General features: G+C 35.9%; 1 protein-coding gene and 1 long non-coding RNA gene across 9 annotated transcripts in view; one reads left to right on the forward strand and one right to left on the reverse strand.

Moving 5' to 3' along the window:
- LOC135746602 (phospholipid-transporting ATPase IH-like) overlaps window positions 1-18,293 on the forward strand; it is a 91,198-nt gene that overhangs the window by 1,170 nt on the left and 71,735 nt on the right. The window lies entirely within an intron of this gene.
- LOC135727161 (uncharacterized) lies at window positions 804-2,663 on the reverse strand. The gene is made up of 3 exons (XR_012336618.1): window positions 2,458-2,663; window positions 1,654-1,755; window positions 804-1,575 (listed from the first exon to the last, which is right to left on the reverse strand). It is a non-coding gene; the product is annotated as an uncharacterized lncRNA (long non-coding RNA).

Below are 18,293 nucleotides of genomic sequence, written 5' to 3' on the forward strand. Positions count from 1 at the left end.
GATGCGAAATTTCGTGCAGAAATGCTGTTATTGCTTTTCAACAAAAGCCAGAATTACCTTTAATAAAATTAATCACAATTGTATTAATGTAACAATAGTTTAACTATGGAATTGTAGTGAAACAACAGGAAACATGAATAACTATTGTCATTAACCACAGTTTTACCATGATGCCAGTATGTGTAGCAGCCTATAATTATGGTAATACAGATAGCAATCAATCCGCCAAAAAGACGGGGTTATTTTTCCCAAGAGTATTGTGTGTGTGAGTAACAATGACTTACGTAAAATCTCGTCACATTCCATCAGAAACAATGAAGCGCATTGTTTGGAATTGTGACGGTACGTTGCTTTATTACGTAATCCAGACGTTTATTATGCGCGCGGTCGATAAATTAATGTCATTACTTCACAAATCTCCTTTTAAACCACTTTGGCATGAGTACATACTAAAGCAAATGTACTAAAATCAAAGTTGGCTGTTAAGAAAAAGAGATTTGCTCAGTAATTGAATCCATGAGTTAGGGTTAGAACTTAAAGGAATACAAGTATACTCACTAAAAACAGTTGGGTTAAAAATAACCCAATAAATAACCCAATGGTGGGTTACTATAGCACCAACCCATTGTTGGGTTATTTTAACCCAATGCACTGGGTAGAAAGTTTTACCCAATTAGTTGGGTTATGAAATAACCAATTTGTTGGGTTATTTTTGCAATGCTGTTTTAACCCCATTATTATTATTATTATTATTATTTATTACTATTATTTGCTTTATAAATAAATAATACAAAACTTACAAATACATTTATAATGCTTTATTTTCATTTAGTCATTTGCACCTGCATTTAAATGTATAAATACAGACATGTATAGAAGCATAAATACATACACACATACATAAATATATACATACATAAATAAACAAAAACATAAGAACAAAACAAATCTACTCAATCTTATCCAACTACAAACTGCTTAAAAGCATAGTTCACACATTTTGTCATAATTTTCTCCCTCTCATGTTGTTATAAACCTGTATATAAGTCTTTACTTTGATAACCACAAAGGTATATTTCAAAGAATGTTTGAAATCAAACCGATCATGAGCCCCATTCATTTTCATAGTATTCTTTTTTCCTACTATGACAGTCAATGGGGCTCATGATCTGTTTGGTTTAAACATTACTCAAAATATCTTCCTTTGTGGTCATCAGAACAAAAAAATGTGTACAGGTTTGTAACGACAGGAGAGGAAGAAAATTATGACAATTTTCATTTTTGGGGGAACTGTCCCTTTAAGCAGGTGACAGTGTGTTCAGGAAACATCACATGGTACAAAATGTATTGTGTGTTACAGAAACTACTTAACAGTAGTGAAAGGCTTGGGATACTCTGTATAAAATGTAAAAAAAAAAAATTAAAGCATGTGTCAACTGCTGGTCTTGCTCCTGGGCCATGCATGCCTCCCCACGATAACAAAGGCTTGTGATTAGTCGAATTCATCCCATAGGAGGACATGGGGTCTTCGTCATACCTCCTCCTCCAAATACTGAATTATGTTTGTTTTCTGACCTGAAGACAGAATTTTCACAATGTAAATATGCACACATAAACAGGATAAAAAAACTAAGTGTCATAAATGATACTTACAGGTTGCAAATTAATAAATGTTTGCTTTGCCTCTTGGTAGGAAGGCTGAACCATCTTGCTGGCCATTTTGTAAGGTTTTTAATGCAACATCTCCAAGAATGTCTACATTTAAAGAAAATAATAATTAATTAAATCTCAAAGCAAACACATCTGGCACGCTGAATAAATACTCTACTTTGACAGTAGATGAATTGCAAATTCAACCGTTACCGGGGTTACAGTAAACAGTACGTGCAGGATTAAACAGCGCTTTATCAGGGATTATACTGAAGTAAAACGACAATAAAATGTCATCGAGTCATTTCTTAAGACATTTACATTCAGAATGACATTTATATTACAGCTCTGTGTCTATAACACAGACCGCCAAAATAAAATATTTGGAGCAAAAAGCAGCCGGTTGCATCCCTTACAAAAGTTAAAAAACGGTTTTTACTACACTTTAAACCAAAAAACATTGTCTGTTACAGAAAGCATGGTTAAAGCAATATGGCAATCAATACGCCATGAAACTAACGTTATACTACTAAAAAAAGAAATGTTTCATTTTCGTAAGGGCTCATGCTGTTGGTGCTGTTTAGTATTAAAATAAATTGCGATGTCTCTCTACGTTTATGATGGCTTAAAAACGCGTTTGGCATCGGTAACAGTTAATCAATGGAACAGGTGTAACGGACAAAAACTAGACAGCAGCGTTTTTGTACACTTATTTAAACGTGACTGATAGTTTACTGTGTTTTAGAGCTTAAAGACACTTTGTAGCAAAATAAAACATTACACAGAGATATATATTTTAAAACGTACCTCTCGTGTCTGTCCGCACTCAGCAGTGGCACCGGTCAACCGTTGAAATTCAAAATGCGTGACGTGAGCCCGATTTTAACCCAACTCTCTGGGTTGTTATGGAAATAACCCAATACAAGCTAGGAATAACCCAACAGAACAACCCAATATGTTTAACCCACCTATTGGGTAAAACAAATAACCCAACGGTTTTTAGAGTGTACCAATAAATTTATTTAAAATAAGTTGTCAAATACAAGGGAGTTTTTTATACTTAAATAATATATAATTCGGCAGTGGGATAGGTTCCTGCCCTTCCCTGAGACTGGAAAGAATATTCAGGATCATGGATGGATGAATAATTTGGCTGTTATACTACTGTACAAATCTATAAACAATATAGAGCTAATGGTTTTGCAGTCAAACATTGGATGTTATGTGTGCTTTGAACCTAATGTTGAGTTTATGTGTAAGAACAAGTTCTGAATTGGAATATTTGAAGGAATACAGGATTTGCAATTGGATTTACTGTTTAAATAGTTTTGTCTGATACTTAATATTGCAGTATACATTGTCTATGTTATCACTATAAAGCTAAACTGAAAAAAAATAATTCAATTTACTCAATTTTGTTTAAGTGGTCGACATCAATTTATTTAAGCTACATTTAAACAACAAAAATATTAGAAAAACAAAACAAAAAACTTTGTTTAAATGTAGCTTAAATAAATTGATTGCAACCACTTACCTTAAAAAATTTGAGTAAATTGAATGAATATTTTTTTCAGTGTAAACTACTACATTTTGATTTTTAAAATTGTCACCGGGTTGGTATGAAAAGCCTGTGAATTCTGTCCCCCATCACCGAAGGCCAAATGAATCTGTTATTGTGCTGTCTGTCGCCATAACCAAGCAGACACGCAAACAGATGAGCAAAATCTCTCGCTACGTCTAGACAGTCGGTAGAATACTTGATGAAAAGATGAAGAGGAATATGAGATAAACATGATGAGAGCAATAATATTATCTCATGTCACCTGTCTGTGTGTGAGTTATGTTTGCTTACCACAGTTTTACTGTAATCCATATCACGTGAGGAGGGATCATTATTATTAAGGTGACACAGAGTGTTTTCAGACCGGTTGATGGTTACCTGTCATATAAGTCCAGTCCTGTGTGTCTCGAAAATATTAGATTTATAGAACTAATCATCTCTAGCTTAACTATTATAACAATACTAGTCAACATTCGAAGTAGATCAAAAGTCTTAGGACAACAATGCGCAATTTTCAACCTTTTTGATCCACTTCAAATGTGTCTAGTGTATTAAAATACAAATGGTTTTCTTCCTACATATAAACATATTTACCAATAAAATATGTTACCTTATGAGACAACTGAAATGTTGGCAGGGTAAATAAACTTTTTAAAGAAAAAGTACAACAAGAATCCCATGTGTTGAGCCCTGCACAATGCAAGGTTGATTTGAAAATGTCGCTCAACTTTGCATTCGTGAGGCTTAACACACTATTTGTCATGCAAAGCGATCAAATGCAAGTCATTCCTTCTAGACACCGAAATGCATTTATCATGAAGTAAAGTTTTATCATTTTAGTAAAGTTACAGAAGTCAGTTTCGCTTGGAATCAAAAGCTTTGTTTTTCCTTCCCTAACCGATCATTTATAGAGGGCTGTGTCATGAGATTGGGCTCAGCAGCGTGGTTGTCACATGAATGTATGTGTGTGTGTGATTGCCTATGAAAAGCGCAGTCCACCCCCTGCCTCCCTACAGCTTTTTGATCTAATGTGTGGTAATGCAGTATGGCAGATGAGAGGATAGATGGAGCGAAAGGCGATAAGAGGAGAAGAGCATAGAGAATGAGACGGGTCCCTGTGTGGTTGTGACCGGCCCAGACAACAGAGGAAGTGACATCGGAGTCATTTGTTGTTTTGTTCTTAACTGCCTCCACCTGTAGTAGCTCGCACTTTAATGCTTGCAGAGACTGTCTGCCAAATGGCCATTTTAGATGTAGGGAGATGCATGTGAAATGGAAATTTGAGATCTGTTTTAAATTGCAAAGTTCATCTTTTTTTTTCCACCAAAAGAATAGTAAGATAGACGTCTTCATAGTACTGTTGCAATTCGTTAGATTAGCATACACAAGCATGTCAGGGGCTACTATTGCATGTATATACTTTATGTATTTTTTCATGTAGTAAAAATATGTGAAAATGATATACAGATGAGATGGCTTAAAAAACTACAGATATGTGAGATGTTAGATGTGTCCCAGCAAGCAATTTTGCGTTTAAAGACTAAAGTCTAATAACCGTCCAACTACATTGCAAATGCTGTAAGTCCATGGGCTGTCAGTAGCTACGTTTACATGCAACGAAATAATCCGTTTGTAATCGTATTGATGGCTCAATCGGATTGAAAAGCTTTCATGTAAACATCTTAATCAATACAATCAAGGTCGATCGAATGCAAAATTCGATTTTATTGAAAGGGGTGGTGTAGATGCGTGAATCATAATTTTCTCAATCCTTGTGCACATGCACAGAAGAATTCTGCTTAAGTTCACATCATATATAAACCTTTTATTTACGTATCACATAATTCTCGTCACAGAAACATGCAATGGCAACACACATTATTAAGGTAATGGGTCACACGCTGTACATTCTGCAGCTTTCATGTATTTCATATCATTACGTAAAGCAATTAAACAGCGTTGTGTCTTTTGAAAAGTGTGTTTTTATTGCCTATATCTGAATACTTCTTAATAACAACTTTATCCAACTCAGCATTTACTTTGTACGTTTATAAACTCGACGAAAGATGATGTGCGCTGCGTTGCCAAGTCCTCAGATTTGGGAAACTTGTTTTGTTCATTAGTTAATGCCATTTGGGCTGTGAATAGTCATTGGGATGCTTTTGGGCTAGTTTTGAATGTCCATTGAGATTGTTGTGATCTGGCAACCCTGGATATGCGCTTGCGCAACGTTTGGTTCGGATTATATAGAGTGTACATGTAAACAAACATTTTAATCAGATTGCAATGTAAACGGTACTGTCGTAACCTGCAATCGGATTAAATTCAGTCGGATTGACACAATTTTGTGCATGTAAACATAGCCAGTGAAAATGTAATAGATGTCTTACCACAGGCCAAAATGAAATGAAATGAAATTTATAAATGAAACCAAACACCTTGCAATCACTGTTGACTTTGCTTACATGATGGAGTATCATAAATATTGCAAGTTATTTAGGCCAAAACAACCTGTAACCAAATTTAAGTTTATTTTGGCTAGCAGTGGGTTACTCGTATATTAGCTATTGCATCATAGCTATTGCATGATTTATACTGATATTTTTTATGTAAAACCATAACATTGTAGTTGTCTTTATCAAATTGTGATTGCTTCCGTTCGAAAAGACGATGAGTTGTTTTTGGCTTTATCTCTGTATTACTTCTCTTCTAGATGTCCCGCCTCTATTTCTCAGCCCAGTCTCTCATGTTTTCATAATAAATTGAATAAAGGGTATTTCACGCTGTGTGATGGATCTGAATGTCTGGTCCACAAGAACAGTGTTGAATGTAAATTAGTGAGATAATTCACCACATGACAGAAAATGTCTCTGTTGTACATCATGTGACCGGTGGAGTGGATGTTGTGGGAAACCCCTGCTGTCTTCAAATCCCCAAAGGAAACTACCAGAACAAATTAATATTCAATAAAGATTTACTGGAAAAGAGAAACTGTAAGAGGTCTGTAGGGTCCGAAAAAAGAGAAGAATTAGGAAGAAGACGAGACGTATCAGCATTTCCTGTCTGTTTAGGGAATATCGAGGCCTCCTGATGTTTCTACAAGTTGCCATTACGTTAACATTATATCCGTCATAATTTAAAAGATGCTTTTTTAAAAACGACTTGCAAAATTAGTTATTTTAAGAAACATTCATTGCACTTCATGCACTTTCAACCCTCACAAGCTTCTGAATAATTCCCATACTCAGACAGGAAGTAACGTGACTGCCCATATCCTGTCCCAGGAGGCTCAGAGGTAATTCGAGCCACATGCACAGACCTAATCTCATCGTCTGTAGTCGGCATCAGCAAAGAGTTTATTGGAACTCATACCTGCATGAGCTGGAATACAAACCTGCTGGTTAGAGAATAAAACAAATATACAGCGGCCAAATAGTTCACACATCAGTTTGAATAATTCTCTATCAAACAGTTTAAACTGGGTTAAAATTAGGGCTGCAAAACGATTAATCGCGACTAATCGTTTGCAGAAGAAAAGTTTTTGTTTACATCATATATGTGTGTGTACTGTGTAATTATATTTATACCACGGGTCTGTTGAATGCTGTATTCCGATTGGCTGAGAAATGTTCCGTGGGTATACATTAATTTCTGATAACCGCACACCTAACTTGTTAAATGTCTTAAAAATAGGCACCAGAGCAATGTTTGTGGTAACCGTGGTATAAGAGGAAAAATTGACTCTGGTCCTTTGAATTATTTGAAAATAATGCACACCCGCGGTGTAACGCCACTCCGCTTCGCGTCGTGCCGCATTGCACCATTGGGTATGCATTATTTTCTTATAATTCAATGGCCCATCGTCAGTTATAACTTACATAGACGGTTTCAACAGTAACAACACAAACAAGCAGCTTTCATGGAACACACCTAACTACTGGTAAACTACGCTAACCCCCCAGTCACATTAGCTACAAGCGACAGAGACAGAGCGACAGGCTACCATTCATTTTCAATGGAAGTGGCCGTTTGCCTGCGACAAGCGACGAGCTCGGCGCTGCGCGAGCAAGGCGGGGCCAAAATAGACAAGCAGGCTATTTTATGCAAATGCTGAGCGATGCGACAAAGCGACTGCCAATCGAAGTGAAGGAGCAGCGTGACGTAGGTCTGTGGTCGAGTCTGAGAAAATAATTCAAGATGGCGGAAAATGCGCATTTATGTATATATCTGATAAGTTTGGCATTTTATCTCATATATTTTGTTACTTTTATCGAGAAATAAATACTTTTAAATCCAAAAACACCGTTATTGAAACTTAACAATACCTCTAAAGTGACTTTTGATACCGCTTTTGGAAACTAGCCAAGGAACGCCCATCAAGCGAGTGCGTGTCGCTCGGTGTCGTTCACTTTTGTAGCTAATGTGACTGTAGGGTAAGAATCAGTAATAACAAAGTCTTTGTGAAGTAGTTTATTATATAACAAGCAAAATAAACAACACGTAGATTACCTAGGAAACCAAAACATTTGTTATTTTCAACAAGGTATTTGTTCAAGAGTTCAGTTTAGCCGACCAGACGTGTAATCGCGTCACCGCATGTGCATCCGATAAAACCGTCCATATATACACACACTTGCATGTATAATTGGAAGGGAAAAAATTATTTATATATTGAATATTTATAATTATATATGATATAAATTATATGTAAATATAAAATGTTTATACATTCTTTAAAGATATACCTGCATCTGTGTATATTTATATATATATACATAATTATTATTCACAGTACACACACATAAATGATGTAAGCAAAAACTTTTATTTTGCAAACGATTAGTTGTGATCAATCGTTTTGAGCTCTAATATGTAGCCCTTTAAATGATAAAACGCACATGTATGAGCACAATACATGAACTGTATCTTCAAACAACTAATGATTTTGTTGGTAATCAATAATTATAATCATTATATGTCTATCATATTTTATTTAAAGGGATAATTCGGCCAAAAATGATATTAAAACCATGATTTACTCACCATCAAGCCATCCGAGATGCATGTCCATAATCTGTCAGACGAACACATTTTCAGTTATTTTAGAAAATGTCCTAGATCTTTCCATTAACAAAATGTAAAGTTATTGGGTCTGCTACATCAAGTCAAAAAATGTGCATGCATCCTTCACAAAAGTAATCCAAATGGCTCCAAGGGGATAAACCCTGCGGGTTTGGCGCGTCCACAATCAGATAAGTTATATATATATGCTTATAGACTGAATTTACACACAAATGCACAACATCACCGCTATCACAGATGCGCATTTGCGTAGTTTGCGTCATTAAAAAACGTACACTTTCAAGGCCCTGTAACATTGTCTTGTAAATTAACAGTCAAACTACATAAAAACTCCCATTTATGGTTCAAATCATTGTCGTGTAAATGATATAGCACAATAAAATCTATTTTCTTTTTCTGGGAAAATCACTATAAGGTCCTTATCACAGAATGGCTAAATTTGTTCTCTTAAATATTAATGTAGACTTTCCAGCTGACCGTCTACATTCCATTCTGAGTAACTGATAAGTGATAGGAAAGTTTCAGTGGAGCCCAGAGCCCTCGGGGACTGTCGAACATCAGCAACATGTGACTTTATTCTGAGTGGAATGATCTAATGACAAGTGCTGTGCTGAAAGATGATGTAATAATGCTGAGGTCGTTCCACCAATATCCGAGTGGATGGATTTGGGTTCAGAAAAAAAGTAAACTGAAAACTGAAGAGGTTTTAGAAGGATACACATTGGGTGTAAAAGAGAGAGAGAGCTTGATCCTAATAGAAGACTTCTAAAGTATTATAAAGGAAGAGTCATGTTTTGACAGAGATAAAGTCGATGATGGAAATATCAAGCTCTTCTCTTTCAAGCGGAAAATGTGGAATGTAGAAAAGAGAGATGTATTTAACACAACTAAACCAACAAGAGTCGATCTCTCTGTCGCTCTGTGTCCAGTTTTTATTCTATCTTTCTGTCCAGGCGAGTCACATGAAAAGTGAAAAAGGTGTCCAAATAATTTTTGTTTATCTAAATATTGAGAAAATTGTCTTTAAAGTCCAAATAAAGTCCTAAGCAACACATAGTATTACTAATGATAAATAAATAATATCTATGGTAGGAAATAGGGATGAGACGATTACCAGTTTCACGATTAACCACGATAAAATGTCCTGACGGTTAGTAGTATTGTTTAAAATTTAATTAGCATTACAACCGTGTTTTATTACCATGATTTTGAAAACTTACGGTAAATCCTGTCCAGCCAGGTTCAGTTTGACGCAGGGGCGCACATGCAACATAGTTTTGGCACAAGAAGGCATTTAAGGGATAATTTATTGTATTCATTCACGGTAAAGTTATTAGACAGATTTTTGACCACAGAAATAATTTCAGGGACATTAAATATTAAATTGTGATTTTCAAAAATATATATATATTTTAATAATATTTTCAGTGTGTGTATCAGTTCTTTTTGAACATTTTGATCTCATTTTAACAAAACCATGATAATATTGATAACTGTGATAACTTCACTATAATCATGATATGAAATTTTCATCCCATCCCATCCCTAGTAGGAAATTTACAAAATATCTTTACTTAAAGGTGCCAAAGAATGCACTGGTACAATATGATACATTGTTTTCTTATATCTACATAAAAGGTATGTGGTTTTATTTAGTGCAAAATTGATCCAGATACATATTTACATGTCCATTTACATCCAGGATTTGTTCCAAGAATGCAGTTTTACATTCTACGGCACCTTTAATGTCCTTTTAATAAATTTTTTTTTATAATTTTGACCTATACAGTTTATTGTTGGCTATTGCTACAAATATACATGTGCTACTTATGGTCACAAATGCTCTTCAAACATAAGCACTGCACAATTGTTACACCTTAAGTTTGGAGTTTATGGGTGTAACCCTATGAGACAAACATCAGTTGTCCTGAAAAAGACTGGCATGCTTGGACAGGTAGAGAATGTTGCTTATGCATACGGGCATGCATTTCTGTTATTTGGGGAATTTTAGGTGATTTTCATCAGGTTAAAAAAAACATGGTAGTATTGTGATACATCCAGATTAGCACGGTTCTTTACTCAGATAAAGGAAAATAAAAAAACATACCTCATACCCCTCTTATCATATAGTAAAACGCTTACCTTTCTTTCCCCCTATATAAAATCTAAAGTGCTTAACCATAATTAAACATTCAGACGAAAGGGTCACTGAAATAATGGCCTATTGATGGCTCTGAAATTGAATTGTGCTTGTAAGAGGATCACATGATGCGTCGTTCACCAGCAATGGAGAACTCAAAATGCCATATTGAGGAGATATTTAGCTGAGAGAGGAATTTCCTAATACATTTTCAGCTTTATTTATATATTGAGAATGTTAAAACGGGTCATACAAACAAGTGGATGTAAAGTGTCTCTTTTAAAAAACAAAAATAAGCTTGAAATAAAACTGTGGTTTGATTCAAGTTATTTAGGAGACCGTCTTTGCTGAGTCAGACTGTCTTTATATAAGTGAGGCGTGGTGTGTGTGCCTTGTACCCACAGATCGATGGATGCATTTACAAAGGCTCAGCTGCTTAAAGCCACCTGTCTCTACCTGCAGCCAATGGAAATGTATGTCTTACTGGTTCTTTAGCTAAACTGAGACCAGTTTATCAGTATGTTGGAAGACAGTATTAAGTAGTGATAAGCGAAGCTGGTCTCAGATCAGTGTGAAAGAGAGGTTTTTAATAAGCCTCTAGTGGTTAGCGTCGAAAGAAGGAACAAAAATTATAAATTTAGTCAATATGAAAGCGAAACTCCTGAAGTAATGTAATACAAAGTTGTGGATACAAAGTAAAGGATCCAAAGTTTGTTGTTGAAATTCAGAACAGAACTGAATGTCTCTTCTACTCCGAAATGACTTCTTATAATTTTCTCTATATTTATTTTTCTATGAGATCTATATACACTGTAACAAACACTGACGCTATACAACTTTTTTGATAAATTTAATCTCTCTATTCAGCCCTTTTCGAAGAGGTAAACATTATTTAGCATCTAGAACACTCTAAATAGGATTAGCCTGGCAGGATGGTTTAAAAGGATGGAGCTGTCCAGGTTTAGTCATGTGACCTCACTCCGTCTGATCCCATAAGGCACAGGTGGTCAGAATCAGGTCAGAAAGGCGGCGAGAGATTTCATGCCAAATTATTCATCACATCCTTTTTTAGCCAATTTTTATAGTAACATTTTTAAAGAGCACCTATTTAATTGCTGAAAAATCAACGTTATTTTGTGTATTTGATATAATGCAATGTGTTTGTGTGGTTTATGGTTAAAAAACACATTGTCTTCCACATACCATATGGCTTCAGATTTCACTCTCTTCCTGAAACGCACAGATTTGAAAAGCTCTGTGTCCCTGATTGGCCAGCTGATCTGTACGTTGTAATTGGCCTGAATACCTCTGTTGTCAGCAGGAAATGTGACGCTCCTTACCATGTTTGAAAGATTTGCACAATGCAATGCTAACAGGAGTTAACTTACAGGCAGGGAGTCCGAAGCGGGAGGAATTATGATAATGTCGGTCTTGTCTACATCACCAATCCCAGGAAGTAAACTGTTGCCTAAATCTGTGTGTTTGTTGTAGTCCAAGAAAAGAGATTTACGTTGGAGACGATAACTCGCGTTGTCGTTTACTTTGGGGTTTGTAGGCCTGTCGCGATAAACGATAAATCGATTAATCGCACGGTAAATAAAATGAGCTCGATCATTTTTTTCGGCCGCAATAATTCACATTTGCATGCTTGTTTGTTTTCCTTGTCTCTCTCTCTCTCTACCAAAGAGACTGGATGACCGCTCCGTGCAACGAGTGACAAGGAGTGAACCCTCGTCAGTCATTTGTCAGTCGCATGATCTGTGTGGGGAGGGGGGACTCCTGGTGTAGCCTATCACAGTAGGAGTACTGAGGAGGATGAGCGCCGCGTGAGAAGTGTAGCAGGAGAAAACACTAGTTAAGACGAGAGTTGGAGAAAAATATGGATTACTAGAGGCTGTTTACACTTGTCATTAACATGCGTTTTTATCGATCGGATCACAATGTTTTACGTCTTTTCTGACTTTTCTGACACAAGGTGAACAGTGCTATTTTTAGCCTTTCATTGAAAAACTAAAGCGGGTGATCTCCGCAGTTTCATTTTGCAAGCGTGTGAAAGTTGTGCGATCTTATTTCATCAATTGCGCTGAAAATTCAGAGAAAGCTCTATTATATACATGTAGAAAATACTGTGCAGCATGTTTACTTGCTTAACAAGCAGTGGACATAATATTAGTTTGCGTCCATATAAACTCATAATTACTCCCGCTGGCGTTCAAATGACAGCGAAGAGACTCGCCCACCGTCTCGACAGACCACCCCTCACAGTATTCAGCACAGAAGCGGTCGAAAGTGGACAAAAGAGACGGATTTAAATACCAGGTGTAAACGTGATATGTCTCTCTCGTCCACTTGTGATCTGATCAAAAACACATCTTAATACCAAGTGTAAACAGCCAAGTTTCAAAACCAAACGCTACAGCTGCAGTGTGGGAGTACTTTGGATTTAAACCTAATGACCGAGGTGAACCACTAAACCTGAACGAGCCGTTATGTCGCATTTGTGGTAAAAACGTAGCAGTTTGTAGTGGCAACACGACAAACATGCATATGCACCTAAAACGCAATCATCCTGTTATTTTGTTCATTTCTTGTGGATATTTAAAATGTCTTCCAGTTCCAGTATTACTTATTGTTTAGAAATAAAAGTTTATAGATCTTTGAAAAGGTGTATCTGCATTATTATAATGGCCCCGGAGCATCAATGTTATCGTCTATCGCGATAAATTCTGAGGCAATTTATCGTCTAGCAAAATTTGTTATCGCGACAGGCCTAGGGGTTTGTACCTTTTGCATATCGTTAATATGAACTAATACACACTTACACACCAAAGGAAATGTAAAATCATGAATCAGACCATATGTGCTCTTTTATATGTCTAGTCGGACTATGAATAATAGCTGGGAACCTCTTCCTCTCGTAAAAATGAAAAGGATTACATCAAATAAATTAAAACTTTGTATCATGTAAATCTGTTTTTGTATTGGGAACTATAGATTATCAGCATATACTGTGCCATTATAAATGCCAGGATGAATGACCTTGCGACAAAAATATTGGTATTGTACTGTAACAATATCAGTAAAATTATAATAAATTAATATAGTGGAATCAGTTCTTTTAATGATATTGAGTTTTTTTTTATGAAAGGTTTGGCATAAACAATGATTACCTTGGTCATATTTGTGTAAAGTTTCTTAATTTAGTTGAGTCAAGTTGTAAAAAAGATCGGTGTCCTCTAATAGAGCTATTTGAATAAAATAGCAAGACGATAAACGATAACGCTGCCAATCAAGAAGGCTATTATGATCTCACTGTTCATGAGGCATTGTGTGTGCGTATGTGTGTGTGTTTCTCAGTTAGATAAAAGCAGTCCTTGTCTAAATGACTCACAAACCGAGCATGTGACAAACAGTTCAATGCATCTACACAACTGTCTCCCAAACCAAACATAGTTAGATCTATTAAAAAAAATTGACTTCTATTGGTAACACTTAAAAATTGTATGTTTTTCCAACTTCAATTTTCTCATTTTAAGGGAAAATGTAAGGTGAAATGTAAATAAAAAATGTAGGTGTTAACAATTGAAGTAATTTTGTAAGTTAATATATATATCTACAGTATACACATAGTGTATATAGTGTGTAAGACATTAAACCTCATAACTTTAATATAATTGATGTTTATATTTACTGACAAACTGTAATTCATTATGATTTAGGACACTTCAATATTTAATCACCGTGAGAGTTATTTCACTTATTATGATTATTATTAATAGTTAATGAATAATATTATAAATTAAATACAAACAATGGTCCTCATTCTTTACTTTTAACTGTGTGTCACAGTTACAAAAAATGCAATCCATTATCATGTTTTATTTTTATCTAAAATTCAGTCTATGTTATTTTAATGTAATCAATGAATTTGCAATAAAAATCGTAGCATTTGTTCCGATAAAGATACTAGGATAGACCAGTTTAGCCTCCACAACCTTAAATGCCAAGCTATACCTATGATTAACAGCGCGACTAACAATCTCTCTGATAATGAGAAAGGAAACTAAACGTCACGGGGTGTAACACAGTATTCCCAAGAGACTTTCCCAAAACCTTTGCTTGTGTTCTGGCAATACCATTTGCATCATTCAGGTGCGAGAAAAATAGGAAACTAGATAACAGTTGCACTGCAGCCAAACAAGCTTATTGTGATCACTAACTCAGATGTACACGCACGCACACACACACACACGCACACACACACACACACACACACACACACAGGCAAGAGTGACATTTAAAGTATTCCACAACATTTTAATCTGTTATTTAAAAAATAACAATAAGATACCACAAATTTAAATAAGCACAGATATTTTATGCATATGGGGCCTATAGCTCACTGTCCAAATATAGAATATAGCTAAATCTAGAAATAGTTTTAATTAAAAAGGGAATTACAGTGCATTTATCACTGAAACAATTTTTCTGGTGTCCAACGAAGTGGACTTCACACTTTATTTTGAAAGAAAAATGGCCAGACAGACAGATCTTTAACCACTAGCCCACTTCACCACATAAATTCTTGTTTTAAGAGCATTGTGATTAACACTTTATTTCCTGTAAATTTCTTCCCCATCAAGGTCAATTATGAAGGCTAGCATGTTTGCCTGCTGGCTTGGTTAATTATGTATAAGATGAAAGTCACGCTTGAAGTCATGTTATTAACATGCCCATTAGGTTTATAAGATTAGTATTCCCGGAGCGAAGGCCTAATGAGCACAGTCTAATTAGATGGGTGCCATGATGCCTATTACAGATCTCTGCAGCCAGGTTAAGTTGATTCGAGGATCGCAGAGCCAGTCTCACGTTTTTGCAAGTCTTAGGTCACCAGCACCAGCTTTGTTGTTTTAGCAAAGTTTTAATGTCATCCATATTTTTGTTACTCTTTTTATTAAGATACAAACAGAAAATACAGGAAATATGTACAAAAAATTAAAAACAAAACATTTTCAGAACTAAATGTCAGGCCTCAGTCAGTATTTATTGTGACCTCCCTCAGCAAGAATTAGAATTAGAAATAAGAATTTCATTTCATTTAAGTTTAAGAGATCCTGCAGCTGCCTGCTGTTGCTCAAGTGGAAGGGGAGTTTACCCTAAATACTTGAAACTTCAGCTTATACTTTTCACTGTTTTTAATACTACAAACAAATTTCTTGTATTTTGGGTTGTATTCTAATAAAGAGACTGTGAGAAATAATTATATATGATCATTATATACATTGCAAAAACAACAAATCTAATGGTGGCATGGTGGCCTAAGACTTTTGCACATTACTGTATATCAATATGATTGATTTAAAGGGCCCCTAACCTAGGTGTTTTCAGCAATATTAAAATAGTCTCTGGTTTGCCCAGAATGTGTCTGTAAAGTTTTAGCTGCAATGAAAAACGCGCTTGTATGTTTCTTTAACTCTTTCACCGCCAGTGTTTTTTAAAAAAGTTGCCAGCCAGCGCCAGCGTTTTTCATGATTTTCACAAAAGTTTAATGCCTTCCAGAAAATGTTCTTCTTCAAATATATAAACATACAATATACCAAATGAAAGAACAGACCCTCTGCTTTCAAACAAAAAAATCCGTTTCATCCTACCTTCAGTAGTTTTTTGTAATCAGCTTTTGAATATGGGTAGGTTTCTGCAAAAACACCACATTTTGAGCAAAAAGCAGAGATAATTCCATTTTTGTGACAGACTTTTCATAGAGATCCCATTCAGAGCGATCTTTAAAACAGACACAGACATGCAGCAGCTTGCCATAGGGCAAAACAAAAGTTGTATTGCGGTATTGCGGGAAGACGGAAATACTCGTCATTGGAAGCGTTTTCTCTTGATTGACGAGATATCTCGTCAATGGCGGGGAAAGAGTTAAATGCAAAGAAAGTGCAAATAAAAATGCAAAAACGCGTCCAGTTCGCCAATTGAGCGTTGCCGCGGGAAATGAGCGAGTTGAAAAATTTGAACATTGGTGGAAAAACGCGCCACACTAACCCACGTTAACCATTAACCAAAGCTTGCTCTAGTAGTGACGTGATTACAGGAAGCGAGCGGAGTCGCAGAAGCCCCTCCCATGACACAAATTTCCGTGTGAATGTCTCGATGACTATAATGTCACGCGCGACTTTCACACGCTAATAAAGCGAGTAAACTCAAAATGTTCAAGCGGCAAACTAGTCGCGGTACACACGAATTTGACACCTCAAACGCGGCATGGTGTGAACCCACAGTAAGGGGTAGAGCTCTTACACATGTGCTTTGGACTACATCAAAACGTGTCTCTGGCAGAAGGTTAAACTGTGCGCTCATAAGGCAGAGCCTTATTTTTTGTGTGACTGTTACGATATAAAGGAGATTACACAAAGATGAATAGATGGATTTGTATAATAACAGGATGTTTTTGCACACACACTAGCGACTCATTTTCTCATAGAAACACATTTAAAAGTGCATTTTTTAAGTTAGTGGGGCTTTAAATGTTGATAAGGAATGTTGATAAGGAAAAGCAGTTTTTACTAAATTTACTAAATCTTATTTTTCATTTTCTTTTAACCTTCATGAAATTTCAAACCTGCATGACTTTCTAATATTTTGAAGAACGTTGGCTACCAAACAACAATGGTCTCCATTGACTTCCATTGATATGGAGACTATCTGAAGTATCTTTCATTGAAAATCATGAGCGATGGTGCTATATTTCTTTAACTCTCTACATTGTATTTCATTATGGATTCTTGCCATTGCATTCTGTGTTATTTACTGCTGGACGCACTACGTTTCCATTTTGGTTAATGTGGTATAACAACCCAACAGTTGGGTTAAAACAACCCAGCACTGGGTCAATTTTAACCCAGCGATGTGTTCTGTCCAATATTTACCCATTATGGGTCAAAAATAACCCAGATCCAGAGTCCAGATCCTCACTGATGAACCAAAATGCTCTGTTGAGAAGTCACATGGCCAATACACTTGAGTGCCATTAAACAGTACTTGACTATTCTTGCCTGTTGACATCCATTGGACTGGGTGGTTAGAGGACTGAAGAAGAAACAAAGAACATTGTGTTATTTTCTAACATCTACTTCTCATTTGAATGCATGCACTGGGATATTTCTTCCCAGGAAAACACAGGAAGTAGCTGGGTAAGATGCTGTATCATCCAAGCTAAAACCGAGCTAAAGATGAACGAAGAGGCTAGTTGATGCTATGCCCGGATCAAGTCTTCACACTGGGAAAAGAGGTTAATGGGTGCAGGCAAAAAGCCAGGACCTCATAATAACCTCACAATCCTTTAAGTCTTTAGGGATAAAGTACCAGTTTTTTTTTTTTATGATGAAAGTTCAGAGTTTGTAGTGGTGTTATGGTGAATATGAAAATGGCCATCATTGTGTTTCATATATTATATGTAGGACACCGTAATGATTGTATACTAAAACCATATAATAACACCACAGAGTATCAACCTGTTAAATTTATGTTGTGTGTATATGGCAGGGATTCCCAAAGTGTGGTGCGCGCACCCCCAGGGCTACGCGAGCTCACACCAGGGGGTGCGCGAGAGGAAAAATGTAATGGCGGTCTGTTTCTTTGAGTGGGATTTTTCCATACAATAAATAAATAAAAAAATGAACAGTAAACATTTCCTTTGTAATTGCTTTTATTTTAAATAAAAAACTATAATTAATTAATTTTTCATTGAAACGTAGAAGACAGCTGCTGTCTTTTTCTACGCACTGCTCTTCTGTTATGCACTGCAGCCGCTATATGCGTGCCAACTCGTTTCATTCATTCCATATATATTATAAT

This window comes from Paramisgurnus dabryanus, chromosome 4 (assembly GCF_030506205.2).
Source record: "Paramisgurnus dabryanus chromosome 4, PD_genome_1.1, whole genome shotgun sequence".
Lineage (NCBI taxonomy): Eukaryota > Metazoa > Chordata > Actinopteri > Cypriniformes > Cobitidae > Paramisgurnus > Paramisgurnus dabryanus.